The sequence below is a fragment of the Mirounga leonina genome, unplaced genomic scaffold (genome assembly GCF_011800145.1).
Source record: "Mirounga leonina isolate KUSES-001 unplaced genomic scaffold, KU_Mleo_1.0 Mir_114, whole genome shotgun sequence".
NCBI classification, from domain to species: domain Eukaryota; kingdom Metazoa; phylum Chordata; class Mammalia; order Carnivora; family Phocidae; genus Mirounga; species Mirounga leonina.
In genome coordinates this window covers 1,247,886-1,267,062 of record NW_023270265.1, presented here as the reverse complement: position 1 = coordinate 1,267,062, position 19,177 = coordinate 1,247,886, and the positions used below count along the sequence as shown (strand labels likewise).

Here is a 19,177-nt window from a genome sequence, read left to right as displayed (position 1 = left end):
AAGAGAACTGTAGCCAAAATTAAATCTCCTTACAACTTGCAGCCCACTGAGAAATCCCTGAGGCATGCAGTACATGACATTCCTTAAGAAACTCATGGCTATCGGGTGCCAGGGTGGCTCAGTCGTTAAGCGTCTGCCTTCGGCTCAGGTCATGATCCCGGGGTCCTGGGATCGAGCCCCACATCAGGTTCCCTGCTCAGCGGGAAGCCTGATTCTCCCTCTCTTACTCTCTCTGCTTGTGTTCCCTCTGTAGCTGTCTCTCTCTCTGTCAAATAAATAGTATCTTAAAAAAAAATAATAATCTTAAAAAAAAGAAAAGAAAGAAAGAAACTCATGGCTATCTTAATGTTGATGTTTCTTTAAAAACTAAAAACAACCTTATCTGGACAAATAGCCAGATATTCAAGGTCCAACAGACCCTACTTTCAGCATATAAAAATTCCTTAGAAACTTACATTATGTCTCCCCCCTTCCCTCCACAAACAGAAGTAAATAATCAGTCACTCCTCACAATCACAGCGCAGCTCTTTCTTGCCCAAGAGTCCTGTCCCTGTACTATAATAAAAGCACCTTTTTCACTGTAAAACATCTCAAGAATTCTTCCTTGACCATTGCACTCAGCGGCCCTACATCATCTTACACTTAACAGCACATCTCAATTTGAACTAGGCACATTTCAAGTCACCTGTGGCTAATGACTACTATATTAGATAGTGTGGATACAGCATTTCACTCAATTACAAGCCTCACATCCTATTTGGAAAAATGTTTACAATTTTTAAAATTCCTTTTTAATTATCTATTCTAGAATCCTGCCTATATCACTAATCTTTCTTTGGTCTGCAAATTTACTTTCTTCTCTTTTTCAGAAGACCCATCTTCAATTTTCTAATACTGTACTTCTCTCATTTTCTAAGATTTCTCAAAGACCACAAATAATCTCATACATACAGGGTGCCTGGGTGGCTCAGTCGTTAAGCATCTGCCTTCAGCTCAGGTCATGATCCCAGGGTCCTGGGATGGAGTCCCGCATCGGGCTCCCTGCTCAGCGGGAGGCCTGCTTCTCCCTCTCCCACTCCCCCTGCTTGTGTTCCCTCTCTTGCTCTCTCTCTCTCTCTCTGTTGAAAAATAAAATCTTTAAAAATCTTTAAAAATCTTATATATAAGTTCTGAGTGCCATGTAGTTCTTTTTTTTTTTCTGGGTAGCTCTGCTTCCTTATAGGTTCTTCACTATTCCCAGGCTTGGACTACTCTTTATTGGTGCATTTTTCATCCTTCATGTCAAAAGAGGTTCGTCATTGGAAATGTGAATAGGAGGTAAGGAATTGTGCTTTCGTGTTTCATCATCATTGAGTAAGAGTAGCAAGCTTATCCTTACCTATTCCTATTATTCCACAGTTTTAGAAAATGTTTTTGTTGTCTCAGTAACTTTAGAAGCCTCATCTCATTTTAAGCTCATTCTGATAATACTCCAAGGTCACTCTTGATTGTGTAACCTCCTCATTGGTCTTCTGTAAATGTCTGGTTTAGATCTGAGTAAAGCAAGGAATCTCTTTTGTAGTATGCATCAGTCTTTAAAGGAGCCTCCTCCAGTTCTTACTCATAATTCCCAATTAACATTGTTATTATTTGCTTTTAAGGGATTTTCTTTCTTTCTTGAACCAAACTCCCGTATTAAGCCTCTGTTAGCAGATTTCCATTTATTTTTTAACTTTTTAAATGTAACTTCCAAAGTAATTCCCAAATTTTCTTCAAAAGCATATTTTACCACCATAATCAAAAGGTTTAAGGAAAAAGAGGCCCCAGTTTTTATCTACCTTCTGTGAAATTAAATTATCAGAAAGACTTGTCAAGATTGAGTAGATGCTCCAATTTAAGCTAAATGAGACTATTTAAATTCCCCTCCCCCCAAAAAATATATATTTGAAGCAATAAACACCAGGTAAAACTGACTGAGTGCCTATTAAGCACTCTCCTATATGCTTTTCATACACTGTCTCATTTTATCCATCAACAACCTTTCAGGGTAGATTTTATCCATCCCATTTTATAGATGAGAAGACTGATGTTTCAAGAGAGTAAAGTGATTTGTCCAAGGTCACCCAAGGAAGAAATGGTAGATTTTGAAACCTAGTCTGGTACCAAAGACTGTGCTCTTTCCAACCCTCTCTACCTCCTTGCAGATACTGTTTTATTTTTCCATTTAATATTAATAAGGCATAAATGTGCCTACCAAAAGATTACATTCATATTAAACCCACTAAATGTAGGGAAAAAATCAAAAGGGCAATTCTGGTTTCATGGATGCTCTCTCCTGGAATTCAATCAAGCTAAGAATATTAACAGTAGCCTTCATCTGCTGCCACAAAAGATCGCACATATGATGGCTGTGTAAATCATTCTCATGATCCAGTTACACCAGTTATGAATTCTTTGAATACCTGAATTCCTTTCATGGGAGGGTAAAACAAATATATAATCTAAATGTTATGTACAAAACCTGGCAATACTGGGTACAAATGTTTCTTAACCTGGTGAGGAAGAGTGCTTAAGAAGTATGCCAGAAACTAACAGCATTTGTTTCACACATTTAGTATTCCTGGCTTTCCTGCCCATCAGATTCCCATAGGAATTAAAGGAATTTAATTCCATTTACCATATCCTATCACATTTGATCTATATTAGTCCTTTATAATTTCTTTCCACTGATCTGTCTTCGTACGTAAAGAATCTCCATCTTAATTTTTTAAAAAAGTTACTTTTACTCCCTTTATAACCAAGATTTAAAAAACTAAAAGACACTGAAAAGGGCCCATGACTGTCTTCTTTGGAAAAAGACTCTGAGTTATCAGTTTGAAAAATGAATGAATGATAGGCAAAGAGAAGCTTAAAAAACATACCTCGGCTCTTACAACTCAACAGTAGAAAGACAAACAACCCAATTTAAAAAAAATGGGCTAAAGATTTGAATTGGCATTTCTCCAAAGAAGATATACAAATGGCTAATAAGCACATGAAAGTATGTTCAACATCATTAGGAAATGCAGATCAAAACCACAATGAGTTACCACTTCACACCCACTACGATGGCTAAAATAAACAAGTCAGACAATAACCAATAATAAGTATTGAGGACACAGAGACAGGAACCCTCCTCACACATTGCTTCCAGGACTGCCAAATGGTGTAGTCACTTTAAAAAACAGTTTGGCAGTTCCACGAAAACTAAATATAGAATTATGCTATCACCTTATAATTCTACTCTCCTAGGTATATACCCAAGAGAAATGAAAACATGTCCACAAAAAACCTGTAAAAGAATGTTCACAGCAGGGGTGCCTGGGTGGCTCAGTTGGTTAAGTGTCTGCCTTCAGCTCAGGTCATGATTCCAGGGTCCTGGGATCGATCCCCATGTCAGGCTCCCTGCTCAGCGGGAGCCTGCTTCTTCCGCTCCCCCTACTTGTTCTCGCTCATTCTCGCTCTCTCTCAAATAAATAAATAAATAAATAAAAAAGAATGTTCACAGCAGCATTATTCATACTAGTCAAAAATGGAAGCAACCCAAACATCCATCAACTGTTGAATGGATAAATAAAATATGTATATCCATACAATGAAATAGCACAGATTATATTTTGCAAAAAAGGGAATGAAGTACTGGAGCACCTGACTGTCTCAGTCAGCAGAGCATATGACTCTTGATCTCGGGGTCATGAGTTCAAGCCCCACAATGGCCACAGAGCTTACTTTAAAAAAAAAAAAGCATGCTTTTTTTTTTAAGGGATTTTCTTTCTTTCTTGAACTGGAACCCTCCTCACACATTGCTTCTTTTAATTTTTAGCTGAACCTGAAAAACATTATGTGAAGTGAAAGAAACAAGTCACAAAAAGCCATGTATTGCTTGACTCCATCTAACTGAAATGTTCAGATTACAAAAATCCATAGAAATAAGGTAGTAAACTAGTAATTACCAGGGATGGGTGTCGGGGGGAAATGGTGAGTGATTGCTAATGGGTATGAGGTTCCTTTCTGTGGTGATGAAAATGTTCTTGAATTAGATAGTGCAGAACTATCTAAAATGACTGAATTGCATACTTTAAAAAGCATGAATACTATGGTATGTAAATTACATCTCCATAAAGCTGTTATTAAAAAAAGAGAGGGGTGCCTGGGTGGCTCAGTCGTTAAGCGTCTGCCTTCGGCTCAGGTCATGATTCCGGGGTCCTGGGTCCTGGGATCGAGCCCCACATCGGGCTCCCTGCTCAGCGTGGGAAACCTACCTCTCTCTCTCCCACTCCCACTCCCCCTGCTTGTGTTCCCCCTCTCACTGTGTCTCACTCTGCCAAATAAATAAATAAAATCTTAAAAAAAATAAAAAATAAAAAAAATTTAAAAAGAGAGATTTCTATCCTTTGAAGATAAGGACAACGATATCTTTCCAATATTCTTTGTGGGTGATCACTGATAAGAATACCAAGAATAAAAGACTCTAAGTCCGAATGAGTTAGTTTTATTTTCTCACAGGCTTGTTCTCTGCACAATCTTATTATTATTTTTTTTGCCATTTAAGAAGAAGGAGACAAATTTTTTTTCCTTTTGAATATTCTGAAGAGAAATAAATACAACCAAAAATATCAGTAAAAGAAAATCATAGCTGGATAAATAAAATATGTATATCCATACAATGACATATCATGGATTATATTATGCAATAAAAGGAATGAAGTACTGAGGCGCCTGACTGAGTGGCTCAGTTAGTTAAATGGCCGACTCGATTTCGGCTCAGGTCATTGATCTCAGGGTTGTGGGATCGAGTCCTGTGTCAGGCTCAAAAAAAAAAGAAAAGAAAAAGGGGCACCTGGGTGGCTCAGTCAATTAAGCGTCTGCCTTCAGCTCAGGTCATGATCCCGGAGATCAGTCCCAGGATCAAGCTCCGCATCAGGCTCTCTGCTCAGCAGGTAGTGTGATTCTCCCTCTCCCTCTGCCCCTCACCCTGCTCATGCTCTCTCATGTGCATGCTCTCTCTCTCTCTCTCTCCAATAAATAAAATTAAGGGAGGAAGGAAGGAAGGAAGGAGAGAATCATAGCTGGGTTTTTTGAGCTTAGAAAATTAAAGAATCTCTGAGAATAGGTAAAAAGAAAGTTTTGGAAAGAGTAAGATTCAAAATCAATAGGTGAAAAAAAAAAACAAAAACTGGATGGTTAATACAGCTCTTAAATTGAAGTTTTATATGTATAATATTCACAGTCATGAAGTGGCACACTCTACAAATATTAAATATTGTGTTCAAATAAAGCAATCTGTTCTATATGAGACCTCAAGTAACTTAGCCCCAATTCCATTTCCTGGAGGAGGAAAAGGGGTCAGTATGATTTTCACCCAGATTCTAAAAACAGAAAGTAAGTTCCCAGCAATTAACTCCAAAACAGCACCACTATCATGTACACCCGTCAGTCAGTACTCTTGGTTACGAACAGAGCAAAACATATTTAAAGTGTGACACTATGGAAACGTATTGTTCGTTATAGAGCAGGGGTAGGAGTGGGCTTTAGAGCCAGTTCCACAATATTTCCAGGAACCCAGGCTGTACTGATCTTTAACTTCAGGCTGATTATTCCTGGGATTTTGAGATGGCAGCCAGTAGCAATTGGGTTTGCAGCCTTCTCTATACTCATGAAGTAGAAGAATGAAGGTTCCCTTATCCAAAGCCTTTTCCTTCAGGTTGAGTGGGCCACGTTAAGATCATGTGCACATCCCAGCATTAATTACTGCCACCAGAGGAATTCCATGTACAGACTGGCTTGAACCCAGGCTCCTGAATCAATCACTGGCAAGGGGGATGGAATTATCATGATTGGCTTAGACTAGTGGCTTTCTAACTTTTCCAACTGCAAGCCAGGGTAAGAAAAATATTTTACAAAAAGACTCATACACACACATATGCACATATTCAGACAAGTTAACGAACATTCTGTGCAGCAATACATATCCTTACTATACACAATGCACTCTGATATTTTCTTATAATACATTTATTATTTTTTTAGTTGGTTGCCACTCTACTAAAGTGATTTTCTGACCCTTTAATAGGTCACAGTTGGCAGTCTCAAAATCACTGGCTTAGGCTAATCAGAGCTCTCACATTAAGCGAGTGTCAAGTTCAGAAATCTAACTACTGCTGCACAGTAGGGCAAAGGTGAAATAGTTAATGAGGCATCAGCCACTGCATCCAGTAACATCACCCTCAGTGCACTTTCACATACATTTTCTTACCTGATCTTACACAAGTAGTCTTGGGGTAATCTATAGGATATACACACAAGAAAAAGAGGATTTTGTCTTCTCATTTTGAAACTATGTTAAAACTTCTGCATATTTAGGATAAAGAGGTCATACTGAGAAACTGTTCACATGGATATATTCTCTGCAGAGCACCTACAAGTATGGTCATCTGGTATTATTAGAAAGGACAAATAGGAGTAAGTTTTAAAAGAAAGCCGAAAAGCTATAGTCGGAGCAGTGGTTCTCAACCAGGGAGGATACTTGGCAATGTCTAAAGATATTTTTTTGGTTATCACAACTGAAGAGGGGGTGCTACTTTTATCTCGTGGGTAAAGGCCAGGGATGCTGCTAAACATGTTACAATGCACAGGACAGTCCCCCTTTCACAAAGAATTATCTTACAAAGTGTCAGAAGTGACAAGGCTGAGAAACTGCATAGAATATTACCACCTATAGTCCCATTAGTCCATCTAAAGTCCAAATGCCACTATGCAGTGTGAGAATATTAGATACATATGGACTATCTGTTCCAGTTTGAATTCAAAGTGGAAAATGGAAAAGAGAGTGAGCAAGAAGCAGAGTCCACTTTATTCAGAGTGGTAACTGCTCTGCATTCCTGGGCAAATTTATCTCACTTGTTTATGGAGTTGATTTCTTAAAAAAAAAAAAAAAAAAATCCAGAAAGCAGTTTTCTACCACTTCATTATATAATGTAATTCTTCATTTTTTTGAAGATTTTATTTATTTATTTGAGAGAGAGCAAGCACGAGTTGGGGGGAGGGGCAGAGGGAGAAGCAGACGAAGTGCGGAGCAGGGAGCCCGATGCGGGGCTCCATCCCAGGACCCTGGGATCATGACCCGAACCGAAGGCAGCCACTTAACTGACTGAGCCACCCAGCTCACCCCAACAACATAATTCTTTAATAGGAAAGATCTATCACAGTGCAGATTTGAGGTTGAAGTCTTTTTGTTCTTCTGAAGTAGTCACATGAACTATCATTGTAACCACACAAAACACTGTTCCCGTACATCAAAGTAAGAAGAGAAATAAAGGGATTTCTTTCAAGGCCCACTAGGTTGAGACACCGGAATGAAAACAGAAGGCTTCATCCCACTACTCACTGGACATGCAGTCTTTCTAGTATTTCTTATCTTTGCTAGAAACCTCATGCTGTTCTCCTCCTAAACAGCATCCAAATAATTTTAGTCACTCCATGATATACAACAGCTCACAGGTTTAATAACACAGAAATATCCTTCTTTTCTCCACACCTATAATTACATGCCTACTCTCAACAGAACATCTCAGGGGAAAAAAGTAAGATGTGTGTCCTCAACCTTCTGTTAAAACAAAACAACACAAAAACATCCTCTCCCGGGGCACCTGGGTGGCTCAGTCCTTAAGCGTCTGCCTTCCGCTCAGGTCATGATCCCAGGGTCGTGGAATCGAGTCCCGCATCGGGCTCCCTGCTCCGCGGGAAGCCTGCTTCTCCCTCTCCCACTCCCCCTGCTGTGTTCCCTCTCTTGCTGTGTCTCTCTCTGTCAAATAAATAAAATCTTAAAAAAACAAACAAACAAAAAAATCCTCTCCTTTATAATCTCATCTACACTCCCTCTCACTCACCACACTCCAGCAACATCGCCATCCTGTTCTTCCTCCAACAAACCAAACTCATTCACCACCCTTTGCCTCAAACCTCCACCCCAATCCCAAACCAGGGCGTTCTGACTTGTTCCCCCTACTAAAATATTCCTTGCCCTTAACATTACATGGATTTCTCCTTGTCATTTAGGTCTGAGCTTAAGCATCTTGACCTCAGAGAGGCTTTCTAGGACTACTCAAATCTAAATTAACCCTGCAATCACTCTCTACCACATCAACTTTTCCATGGTTTTTAACTACTCAGCACCTTTAAACAACCTTCCCTGTTTGGGAAATTTTTCATCTCCTAAATCGTGTCTCCCCAAAACAGGTCAGAAATTCACTTCCTCAGCCTCTTTGCAAACAAGAAGCAGGCATGTGACCTAGATTCTCCCACCCAAACACATCCACATATTTCAATTAGGAAGCAAGTGATATAATGGAAACACCATGTTTAATCCATTCTGCAGTACATTTCAGAGAGATACACCTTCCTTTCAGAAGCAGAAACGACAGAGGTCCTAGCAGTTGCATATCATACTCGGCACACAGTGCCAATTCCAATACCTGTTCCCACTAAAAAAGTAGTAATGTCTCCAATGATGTAGCCCAATGTTATAATTTATACATTGTTCCTAGCTTAGTCTCCAAGACTGATTCTCCACTTTTCCCCCAAAGATTCTGTGAGCTATATAATACCCTTTAATTTTTTTTTCTCTGCTTAACTAACTAGAATGGGCTCCACCATTTGCAACCAAGTTATGATTCATTCTTCATAAATGTTTTCATAAGATTCTTACTGTCTGATATTTTCTTGTTAATTATTTTATTTATTGGCTGTCTCTCCCCACAAGAATATAAACTCCATGAGGACAGGGACATTGCCTATGTTCATCTTTTATACTCAGTATTTAGAATAGTGCGGCATATACAAGACGTACTCAATAAAAACTCAAAAAAGTTCTTCACCGCTACATAAACGTATCCTTAGAAACCATTGGAAAAAATTCAAAGTATCAGTGCTACAGGAGTTAAGAACTAAAAAGGGATCAATGTGATCTAGAGAGGTCAGAGACTTCATGAGACAGCGCTTGAGTAATAAAAAGATAAACTATAATCCATCTTTCTGCAGAGGTACAGACGAGAAAATACATGCCTTCTAAAGGATGAGAACAAATGAATGGCACTGGGAATAAGTGTCGCAAACACAGAAATAAAAGATTAAAGGAAAGTGTGTGGAGCTCAGTGGGAAATATCTTAGATATGCAGGATGGGCAAGATTATGAATGGTTCTGAATGCTAGGCCTGGGAATGTTGTATTTGATGATGTTTCAAGAACACTAATCCTCAATGAGCATTTTCATCTATTCTTTATCCTAGATGTTATCTGCTATGTAAAACTACAACAGCTACCCACACATTTTTTACAGCATTCCCTCTCTGAACACTGGTGCTCTATATTTATCTGTTCAAGCTGACACTACTAGAGAAAGAGATTCTTATAATTAATCCTCTTGTAACCAACTGAATACCCAATTTAAAGATAAAAATCTATTACCAAAATGGCCTTTATTTCCCAGTCCCCTCCCCAAAGTCCTGTTTTAACATTTGTGTCAATTCCATTTACCCTCTAGTCTATGAGATTATTATGTTGGTACCAGGTACATGAACTAGTGCTTTGGGAAAAGAATTTTGTTTTATTTTGTATTAAAGTAACACAGTCACTGAGAACACAGAAAGACAATTTTATAAAGAGACCTCTTTAGATAAGTCTTCTAAGAATCCAGCAAATCCTATAGCTAACAACTATAAAAAGCTACATAATTATATTTTATGGTCTCACATGAATCAGAAGGGACTTGAGAAAGACTCATGTTGTTGGTTTTGGAAAACAATCTGTAGTAATTATTAAATATTACTAAATATACATATAGCATATGTATATATCCTTTGAACCAGAAATCCCACTCCTGATTCTTTATCTCATAGCATAAATGTACCAGTATGTGAAGGTACGTACAAGATGCTTACTACAATGTTCACAGTGACAAAAAAAAAAAAGAGGGGGGGAAACCTGGGATTAGCTAAATGAACAAATGTACAGCTGCACCAAAAATAATCTCATTCGTAATAGTGCATTTTATACAGTCAATAAATGAATGCTTTAATGCTATACTAGTTGATGTGGAGAATGTTATACTACGTATTATGAGTGAGAAAAACAAGATGCAGAACAGAATGCATAATGTGATCCAATTTTATTTAAAAAAAAATTATACACACACATGTGTGCCTGGAGTAGTGTATGTGTACTGACAGGCAGACAAAAAATAGGATGGTGATTCAAGTATGCGGAAAAATATGAAAGGATATATACTATACCGTTACTTTGGAGCAAAATGAGAAGTAAAGGGGGAAAGGGAATTAGGCAAGAAATGAAAAAACTGATATATAAAAATCATATGCATAAAGAAATTGTTATTTTTAAAATAAAAAGAAGAGTTACTAGAAACCACCTAATCTAACCTCCAGATGATCCAACCCTCATTTATTCAACACTAAATGCCAATTTTGTGCAATAAATGGCGACAAGGGCTGGTATCTCCATTCCAGTAACAGACCTAGTGACAAAGAATCCATCTAGTCCCAAGGATGCCCATTCCATTTTAAAGCTGATCTAATGAGAGAAAATCTTCCAATATTAACTGAAATTGGCTTGTCCAGAAGGAGAAGAAATAAATCTAATCTAACCTCTATTTACATAATTGTCTTCACAGGACTAATATCTTATTCACTTAGCAACACATTTACAGGTAGTTTCTTGCTTTTATACATAATATACCCCTTAAAAATGTGTCTGTTGAAAGTGTAGACTCAGACTTAAGAGATTTAAATGTTAGAAAATGACAAACAAAAAAATTACAACTCTGATCACAAAGGCTTTCCTTAACACCCAAACAGCTCCTGAAAATCACAGCGAAAAAGACCACTTACAAGAGTTAAGGAATAGGAATTTTAGTGCACAGTAAAAGGAAATACAGTTCTTTAAAAAGATGTTCAACGTCACTCACTTAATGCAAATTAAATCTACATTATGGTATTTTTTTCACCAGTCAGACATGGATCCAAAAGTTTGGTAACACTTTGTGTTGGCAAAGATGTAAGCAGATAGTGGTTCCCATACTTTCTGCTTTTACGAACACATTCTATAAACTCATACAGGAGGAATAATGAATGCACAAGGTTACTCACTGTGGCAATGTAAATAATAGCAAAAGACTGGGAGCAACTTAAGTGTTTAAGAGAAGGGAACTGATTTTTCGAAAAGTATAGTACATCAACATACCTATGTGAAAGATTCACAAGGTATGAAAACACCATTTAGCAATTCTGAAAGAAGAGTTTAGAAGACAATTATTTCTTAATATCTTGGTTACCAAATATAGAGATGGAAGGATGAGCTTTCCAACACCCTTAGGAAGAATCTTATCAGTTTTCATTAAAATAGTAAAAGGGTTCTTGAGAACAGCATGTCCAACAGATGGACTTTAAGAGATGTTTTAAATAACTTTATTGTAATTTGAGGCTGATCCTTGTGAGTGTGTAAGAACATGGTGAGGGCGGTATCCAATTCTGCTCACACAGTAAGATAGTACCGAAGGATCATCAGTTGTATATAGGTTTTTCTGGGTTTTTTTTTTTTCAATTTTCCTGAAACTTGTTTCAAGAGAAAAGAATGTTTGTTCTTTAAAACTCTTGAGTGTGCCAATCTATTTTGAAAATTGTAAACGCAAACAGTGGATACAGTCACTCTTTGGAAAATTAAGCTGCCATTAAATGTTCATGACAGGGGCACCTGGGTGTCACAGTCAGTTAAGCATCCAACTCTTGGTTTTGGCTCAGGTCATGATCTCAGGGTCATGAGATCAAGCCCTGGGTCAGGCTCCACACTCAGCAGGGAGTCTGCTTGGGATTCTTTCTCTCCCTCTCCCTCTGCTCCTCCTCCTCTCTGTTTCTCCCTCTCTCTCTCAAATTAATACATAAATCTTTTAAAAAATAAAATAAAATAAATGTTCATGACAAGTTGGTCAAACATTTAGTATAATGCTAAGCAAAGGAAGCAAAATATAGTTTTATGTTGCATATAAAAATGAACTGCTATTGGGACGCCTGGGTGGCTCAGTTGGTTAAGCATATGCTTTGGCTCAGGTCATGATCCCAGGGTTCTGGGATCAAGCCCCATGTCAGGCTCCTTGTTCAGTGGGGAGTCTGCTTCTCCCTCTGCCTGCTGCTCCCCCTGTTGCACTCTCTCTCTGACCAAAAAAAAAAAAAAAAAAAGAACTACTATTTTATCAACAGTGAGATGAATTCCATAAAAAATGTCTGAAAACAAATGCACAGAGGTGCCTGGGTGGCTCAGTCGTTAAGCATCTGCCTTCGGCTCAGGTCATGGTCCCAGGCTCCTGGGATCGAGCCCTGTGTCGGGCTCCCTGCTCGGCGGGAGGCCTGCTTCTCCCTCTTCCACTCCCCCTGCTTGTGTTCCCTCTCTCGCTGTGTCTGTCTCTGTCAAATAAATAAATAAAATCTTTAAAAAAAAAAAATGCATAAACATGTGAACAATGGTGGTTTCTGAGTAGCATTTTCTCCTTCCTTCCATTTTTCTGTATATTTTACTTTTCTCTGATTTAGTACTTTCATAGTAGGTTAAAGCTTTTAAAAATGAATAATAAGGGGCACCTGGGTGGCTCAGTCGTTAAGCGTCTGCCTTTGGCTCAGGTCGTGATCCCAGGGTCCTGGGATCGAGCCCCACATCGGGCTCCCTGCTCCACGGGGAAGCCTGCTTCTCCCTCTCCTACTCCCCCTGCTTGTGTTTGCTCTCTCGCTCTGTCTCTCTCTGTCAGATAAATAAACAAAATCTTAAAAAAAAAAAAAAAAAGAATAATAATAGCATCATACACATGAACAGAAAATTAAGTTTATCTTTGTTCTGACAGATTTGTTGGGCAATTATTAAAAATGCAGTTGTAAAAAAATATATGAATCTTTTATCTTCCCCTCACTTTTGCTGTGAATCTTACACTGCTCTAAAAAAATTAAGTCTTCATTTTAAAAATTCTAGAAGATAAACATTTCCTGAAGACAAAAGTGATAGAACAAGGGAATTAAGCTTTTTAAATATATATGTAACAAAAGATTTGTATTTCGAACATACACATATCACCTATTTAACAAAACATTTGTACCCAGAACTCTTGCATTCAAAATAAGACGAACACGAATAAAAAATGGGTAAAGGTCTTGAACTGACTCTTCACAAAAGATGTAGGATAGCCATGAACGGAAACCAACCCAGTGACGCTGGAGCCAGAGAGGGAATGAACACACACCTCCACCTAAAAAGCCTTTGAAATGAGACAGCCTAACAGGAGGAGAGTGTCATAGTTACTCCTTGCGAAATGGAAAAAAGCCCAAAAGATCCACCGGTTTACTAAGCCTCGACTTAATTTCTCACAACTTGCTCATAGGTGTAGACGACACGGGAAGCATCATGATACCCAACTTAAGCTGTCTTAAGAGAAAGGGGCTTTCTTGCCCATGTCCAAAGGTCTTAAGGAAGGAAATATCGCAAATTTTAGTTAAAACATGACCCAAGAAAGTAACACAAAGGAAAGAGAAACCAACTTTTTCTCCATTTTTTTAACTGTCTGCAGGGAAGAAGTGACAGCATGCAGTTCAAGCTACTCTCTTCTCTGACCTCTGTGAATCAAACCCCAAAACAAAAAGGGGTTACTATGGTTACCCAAAGATGAACTTGGAAAAAGTAATGCTGTTTACTATGCTTTCAACTGTTATTAGAATTTTATTTGTAAAAATACTTTAGTATAAAAAAGAGAAAGAGGAAACTCTGCAGTCACTACAACTCAGTTTGGCTACCTCATTGTAATTGTTGTCTATGCCTAGACAAAGTCAAGCAGAAAGCTGAATGAAATAGAGAAAGGGGGGTGGGAGGTAGTAACCAAGACCTAATTCATAAGAAGTCATACAGTTTTTAATTACAATAAACCAGTATGCTAAACTGGTCTATAATTTAACATTTATACAGAAAAATGTCCTCATAAGCCCATCTCATCTTCAAATAAATGTACAAATTGTTTTCTCGTTACCACAGATCCTCATACTCACACTACCAAACACACAACCATAAATATTGTTGAGTACCTCATATGGAGCTTAAGTGAACAATAATTTCAAGTTGCAATTACCAACGACAAGGCTTAATTTGTTTATATGTTTCACAGATATTTTTATTTCAACTAAAATAAAATGCTTCATTTTCAATCTCAAAAGCAAATACAACCATTACCCACCTATAGATAACCAATATCTAGAAACAGCAATAATGCATCACTATAGTAAGGCATCAGTGAGATATAAAAACTGTAGCATATTTTAGAAATCATCTCAGGATGACCAATAAAATGAAAATTAAAAATTCCTTCCATACAAAGGATATTCTGAGATGGAGAAACACACTCAAATGTGCACTTTAAAAGGAGTACATATGTATCATATGATCTCACTGATATGAGGAATTCTTAATCTCTGGAAACAAACTGAGGGTTGCTGGAGTGGTGGGGGGTGGGAGGGATGGGATGGCTGGGTGATAGACATTGGGGAGGGTATGTGCTATGGTGAGCGCTGTGAATTGTGTAAGACTGATGAATCACAGACCTGTACCTCTGAAACAAACAAACAAAAAGATAGCAGGAAGGGAAAAATGAAGGGGGGGAAATCAGAGGAGGAGATGAACCATGAGAGCCTATGGACTCTGAGAAACAAACTGAGGGTTCTAGAGGGGAGGGGGGGGTAGGAGGATGGGTTAGCCTGGTGATGGGTATTAAAGAGGGCACGTACTGAATGGAGCACTGGGTGTTATACGCAAACAATGAATCATGGAACACTACATCAAAAACTAATGATGTAATAATGTATGGTGATTAACATAACATAATAAAATAAAACAAAATAAAAAGAATAAAAAATAAAAGGAGTACATATTAATATATAAATATGTAATATTGGAAGTGCTAAGAAAAAAATAAAGCAGAGCAATATAGAGAAAGGGAATGTTGAGTAGCTGGGGAAAGTCTGCAGTTCTATACAGGCATACTTCATTTTATTGAGCTTTGCTTTATTGCATTTCAGATACTGCATTTTCTACAAACTGAACACCTGTGGCAACCGTGCATCAAGCAGGTCTATCGGTGCCATTTTTCCAACAGCATTTGCTCACTTCACGTCTCTGTGTCCCATTTTGGTAATTCTTGCAATATTTCAGACCTTTTCATTATGATACTTGTTCTGGTGATCTGTGCTCAGTGATATCTGATGTTACTACTGGAATTGTTTGGGGGCACCACGAACTGTGCCCACATAGCACAGTGAACTTCATGGATCAATGTCATCTATGTCCTGACTGCTCCACTGAGGGGCCCGTTCCCCCGTCTCTGTCCCAAGCCTGCTTATTCCCTGAGACACCACAACATTGAAATCAGGTCAACAAATAACCCTTCAATGGCCACTAAGTGTTCCAGGGAAAGGAAGAGTCACCGTCTCTCACTTTAAATCAAAAGCTGGAAATGATGCATCGAAGTGCAGAAGGCACGTCGAAAGCCGAGACAGGCCAAAAGCCAGGAGTGTGGTACCAAACAGTCAGCCCAGTTGTGAAGGCAAAGGAAAAGTTCTTGAAGGAAACTGAAGGTGCTACTCCCGTGAACACAGGAATGATAAGAAAGGAAAGAAGCCTTATTGCTGATATGGGGAAAGTGGTCTGAATGCAAGATCAAACCAGCCATGACATTCCCTTAAGCCAAAGCCCTTCAATTCTTCAGGGCTGAGAGAGGGGAGGAAGCCGGAGAAGAAAAGTTGGAAGCTAGGAGAGGTTGGTTCTTAAGCCATCTCCATAACAAAGAAATGCAAGGAAAGGCATCAAGTGCTGATGGAGAAGCTGCAGCCAATTATCCGGAAGATCCAGATGAGATCATTCATGAAGGTAGCTATGCTAAACAACAGATTTTTCAATGCAGATAAAAACAGCTGAAAGAAAGAAAGAAAAGAAAGGAAAGAAAGGAAAGGAAGAAAGAAAAAAGAAAACAGCCTTATATTGGAAGAAGATGCCAACTGGAACTTTCATAGTCAGTCAATGCCCAGCTTCAAAGCTTCAACGGACAGGCTGACTTTTCTTTTTAGGGGTTAATGCAGCTGGTGACTTTACATTGAAGCCAATGCTCATTTACTATTCTGAAAATCCTAGGGCCCTTAAAAATTATGCTAAATCTACCATGCCTGTGTTCTGTAAATGGAACAACAAAGCCTGGATGACAGCACATCTGTTTACAACACAGTTTACTGAACATTTTAAGCCCACTGTTGATACTGCTCAGAAAAAAAGATTTCTTTCATAATATTACTGCTTACTGATAACTGGTCACCCAAGAGCCCTGATAGAGATGTACAACAAGATTGTTTTCATGCCTGCTGACACAAGATCCATTCTGCAGCCCATGGATCAAGAAGTCATTTTAACTTTCAAGTCTTATTATTTAAGAAATACGTTTCATAAAGCTATAGCTGCCACAGACAGGTATTCCTCCAATTGATCTAGGCAAAGTAAATCGAAAGCCTTCTGGAAAGGATTCACCATTCTAGATGCCATTAAGAACATTCATGATTCATGGGGAAACGTCAAAATATCAACATGAATGGGAGTTTGGAGGAAACTTTAATAGACTACAGTATAGTGTAAACATAACTTTTATATGCACTAGGAAACAAAAATACATTCAAGTCACTTTATTGCCATATTCACTTTATTGCAGTGGTCTGGAACCAAATGTGCAATAGCTCCAAGGTATGCCTGTATAGGGAGATCATGGAAGATATCTAAGCAGACTTGAGAAAGATAAGAAATAAGCAAACATGCATGTATTTCAGGAAAAGAGCATTCTAATCACAAAACCGCAAATACAAAGATTTTGTGAAGTGGGTGCATATCTAGCATGTTTGAGGAACAGGGGACTAGCCTACTCAAGGCATTCAGGTATCATAAAAATGGAGTGGGTAAGGGGAAAGCAGCAGCAGGTGGGGGTCAGATGGGGAATGTTCAGCAGTGGTGAGCTGGAATTAACTGGTACCAGCTGAAGAACAGATGGTTATACATTCCAGAACTTTGAATCAGCCGTAGTGGGAGTAATTATACCACTGAAATAGTCAAACGGTACAAATCAGTGGCTTTCCCCCCCTCGGGAGATCCAGTTTATCAGCACACTGCTGCCTATAGGCCACTTTAAATACTTTTAAATCTTTTGCTCTATGTGAGATCAGAAGCTACTGGAAGGGTTATCTTCTGTCTGATATCACTGCTTGAGTTCTGATCACAGAGAAAAAGGGCAAAAGCAGGAAGATTAATTTGGAAGCTGTTGCCATAATGTGGGTGACATAATGTAGATGAGATATGCTGGCGGTCTAAATCAAAGTGCCAATGGTGAGAGCATGAGAAGTCAAATTCTGAATATGAAGAGCTGCTCTGATTTGAATCAGCATGTTACCAAGCTTCCTACCTACAAATCAATGGTTATCTATTTCTAATCTAAATATGTCATTTCTGGTTCTGAATTAAGACTGCTAGTTGGATTTACAGAGCTTCAAGAAGTACAAAGAACCAATAAGGAGTCTTAGATGCCCCATTATCATTCCAAATGATCAACATAGACATTTACTGAGCACCTGTTATATATAAGGTACTGCAGGGGATACAAAAAGAACTATAATCCAGGCCCTTAACCTAAGGAAGTTACAATCTAAAGTTTAAGATAAATCATCCATATATAAAAAGAAACAGATTCAAGGCAGTCAAAGTACAAAGTGTGTAGTAGCCCTAAGGAGTTTTCTATAAACTAGAGGTAAAGAGGGAGAGAAAAAAAATCACTGGACTTGAGATAGGCCTTTCAGGATGGACAGAATGAGACTGTGAGAGAGGCAAGAAAGGAAGAAGGACGGACATTCCAGGCAATGGATGTGCAAAGTTAAAGAGCTAGGTAAAGATGGGAATGCACTTGGTGATTCGGGACTAGCCTACTCGAGGCATTCACGAGCACTGGGAGATAGGGACTACTGTGGACTATGGAGACCCATATTTGAACTCTCAATTGAGTCACTTAACTTGGGCACGTTATTTAGAACCCTCCAGACTCTATTTCCTCAGAAGTGGCAATTACAGTACCTATTTTATAGGACTAAATTAACTAAAATCATGTATGGTGCTTCACACAACTTGGAAGTTAGTAAGCAGTCATGGGTTATCAAAAACAACATTCTCATTAAAGATGGAAAGACAGATTGAAATCCAATTATGGAAGGCCTCAAATATCAGACTAAAGAACTTGCATTAAATCCTGTAGGTAGTGGCAAACAGAAGTTTTGTTTGTGGAAATGACGTGGTGAGATTTTAGAATGGTAAATCTGGCAGGAAGATATGGAATGGGTTGATTGCAGAGGAAACACTGGAAGTCGAAATGCTATTTCGACAAAAGTCTAGACCTACAATAAGAGTTTCAACAAGGGTAAGGATAGTGATAATGGAACACAAAGTGCAAAGGGTGGGGTATTGAACTGTGCACCTAAGAAATGGTTAAGATGGTAAATTTTATGTTATGTATTTCAACACAATTTTTTTTAAAGGGTCAGAAAGGGAAAGTTAACTTAAGTATCTGGAAGAACCAAAGGTACCAATAAGGAAAAACAACAACCACCACAATAAAGTCAGGAAAGGGGGCTCCATTTGGGAAAATGACTACATACTGGTTAGGTTTGAAGTGATGCCTTGAAAGCCAAAAGGACAGGTACAATATACAGAGCTATAAGACTGAAGCTCACTTGCTGATCTAACAAAGACAATCAGTTGGAAGAAGAAATTTCACCATGCATAAGCATACTAATACACCCCAGTCACAACTACTTGGCTTATCAGTCTTTAAGAAAGGATAGAGGAGTGCCTGGGTGGCTCAGTTGGTTAAGCATCTAATTCTTGATTTTGGCTCAGCTCATGGTTTCAGGGTTGTGAGATTGAGCTCAGCGCGGAATCTGCTTGAGATTCTCTCTCCCCCTCTGCCTCTGCCCCTCCCCTACCCACGTGCACTTTCTCTCTCAAAAAAGAAAAAAAAAAGGATATGTGACTTGGTAACTCCACTTAA

At 38.6% G+C, this 19,177-nt stretch overlaps 1 protein-coding gene and 1 long non-coding RNA gene across 3 annotated transcripts in view; both read right to left on the bottom strand.

Moving 5' to 3' along the window:
* MCU (mitochondrial calcium uniporter) overlaps nt 1-19,177 on the bottom strand; it is a 201,192-nt gene that overhangs the window by 160,696 nt on the left and 21,319 nt on the right. The gene's annotated exons all lie outside the window — the stretch shown is intronic.
* The window catches only part of LOC118021526, a 49,548-nt gene that overhangs the window by 16,372 nt on the left and 13,999 nt on the right, over nt 1-19,177 (bottom strand). The window contains exon 4 of one of the 2 annotated variants that reach the window (XR_004682210.1): nt 12,788-12,819. The exons of the other annotated variant lie outside the window; for it this stretch is intronic. This is a non-coding gene — a long non-coding RNA (uncharacterized LOC118021526). Of the gene's footprint in view, nt 1-12,787; nt 12,820-19,177 lie in introns of those variants that run through there. 2 annotated transcript variants of the gene reach the window in all.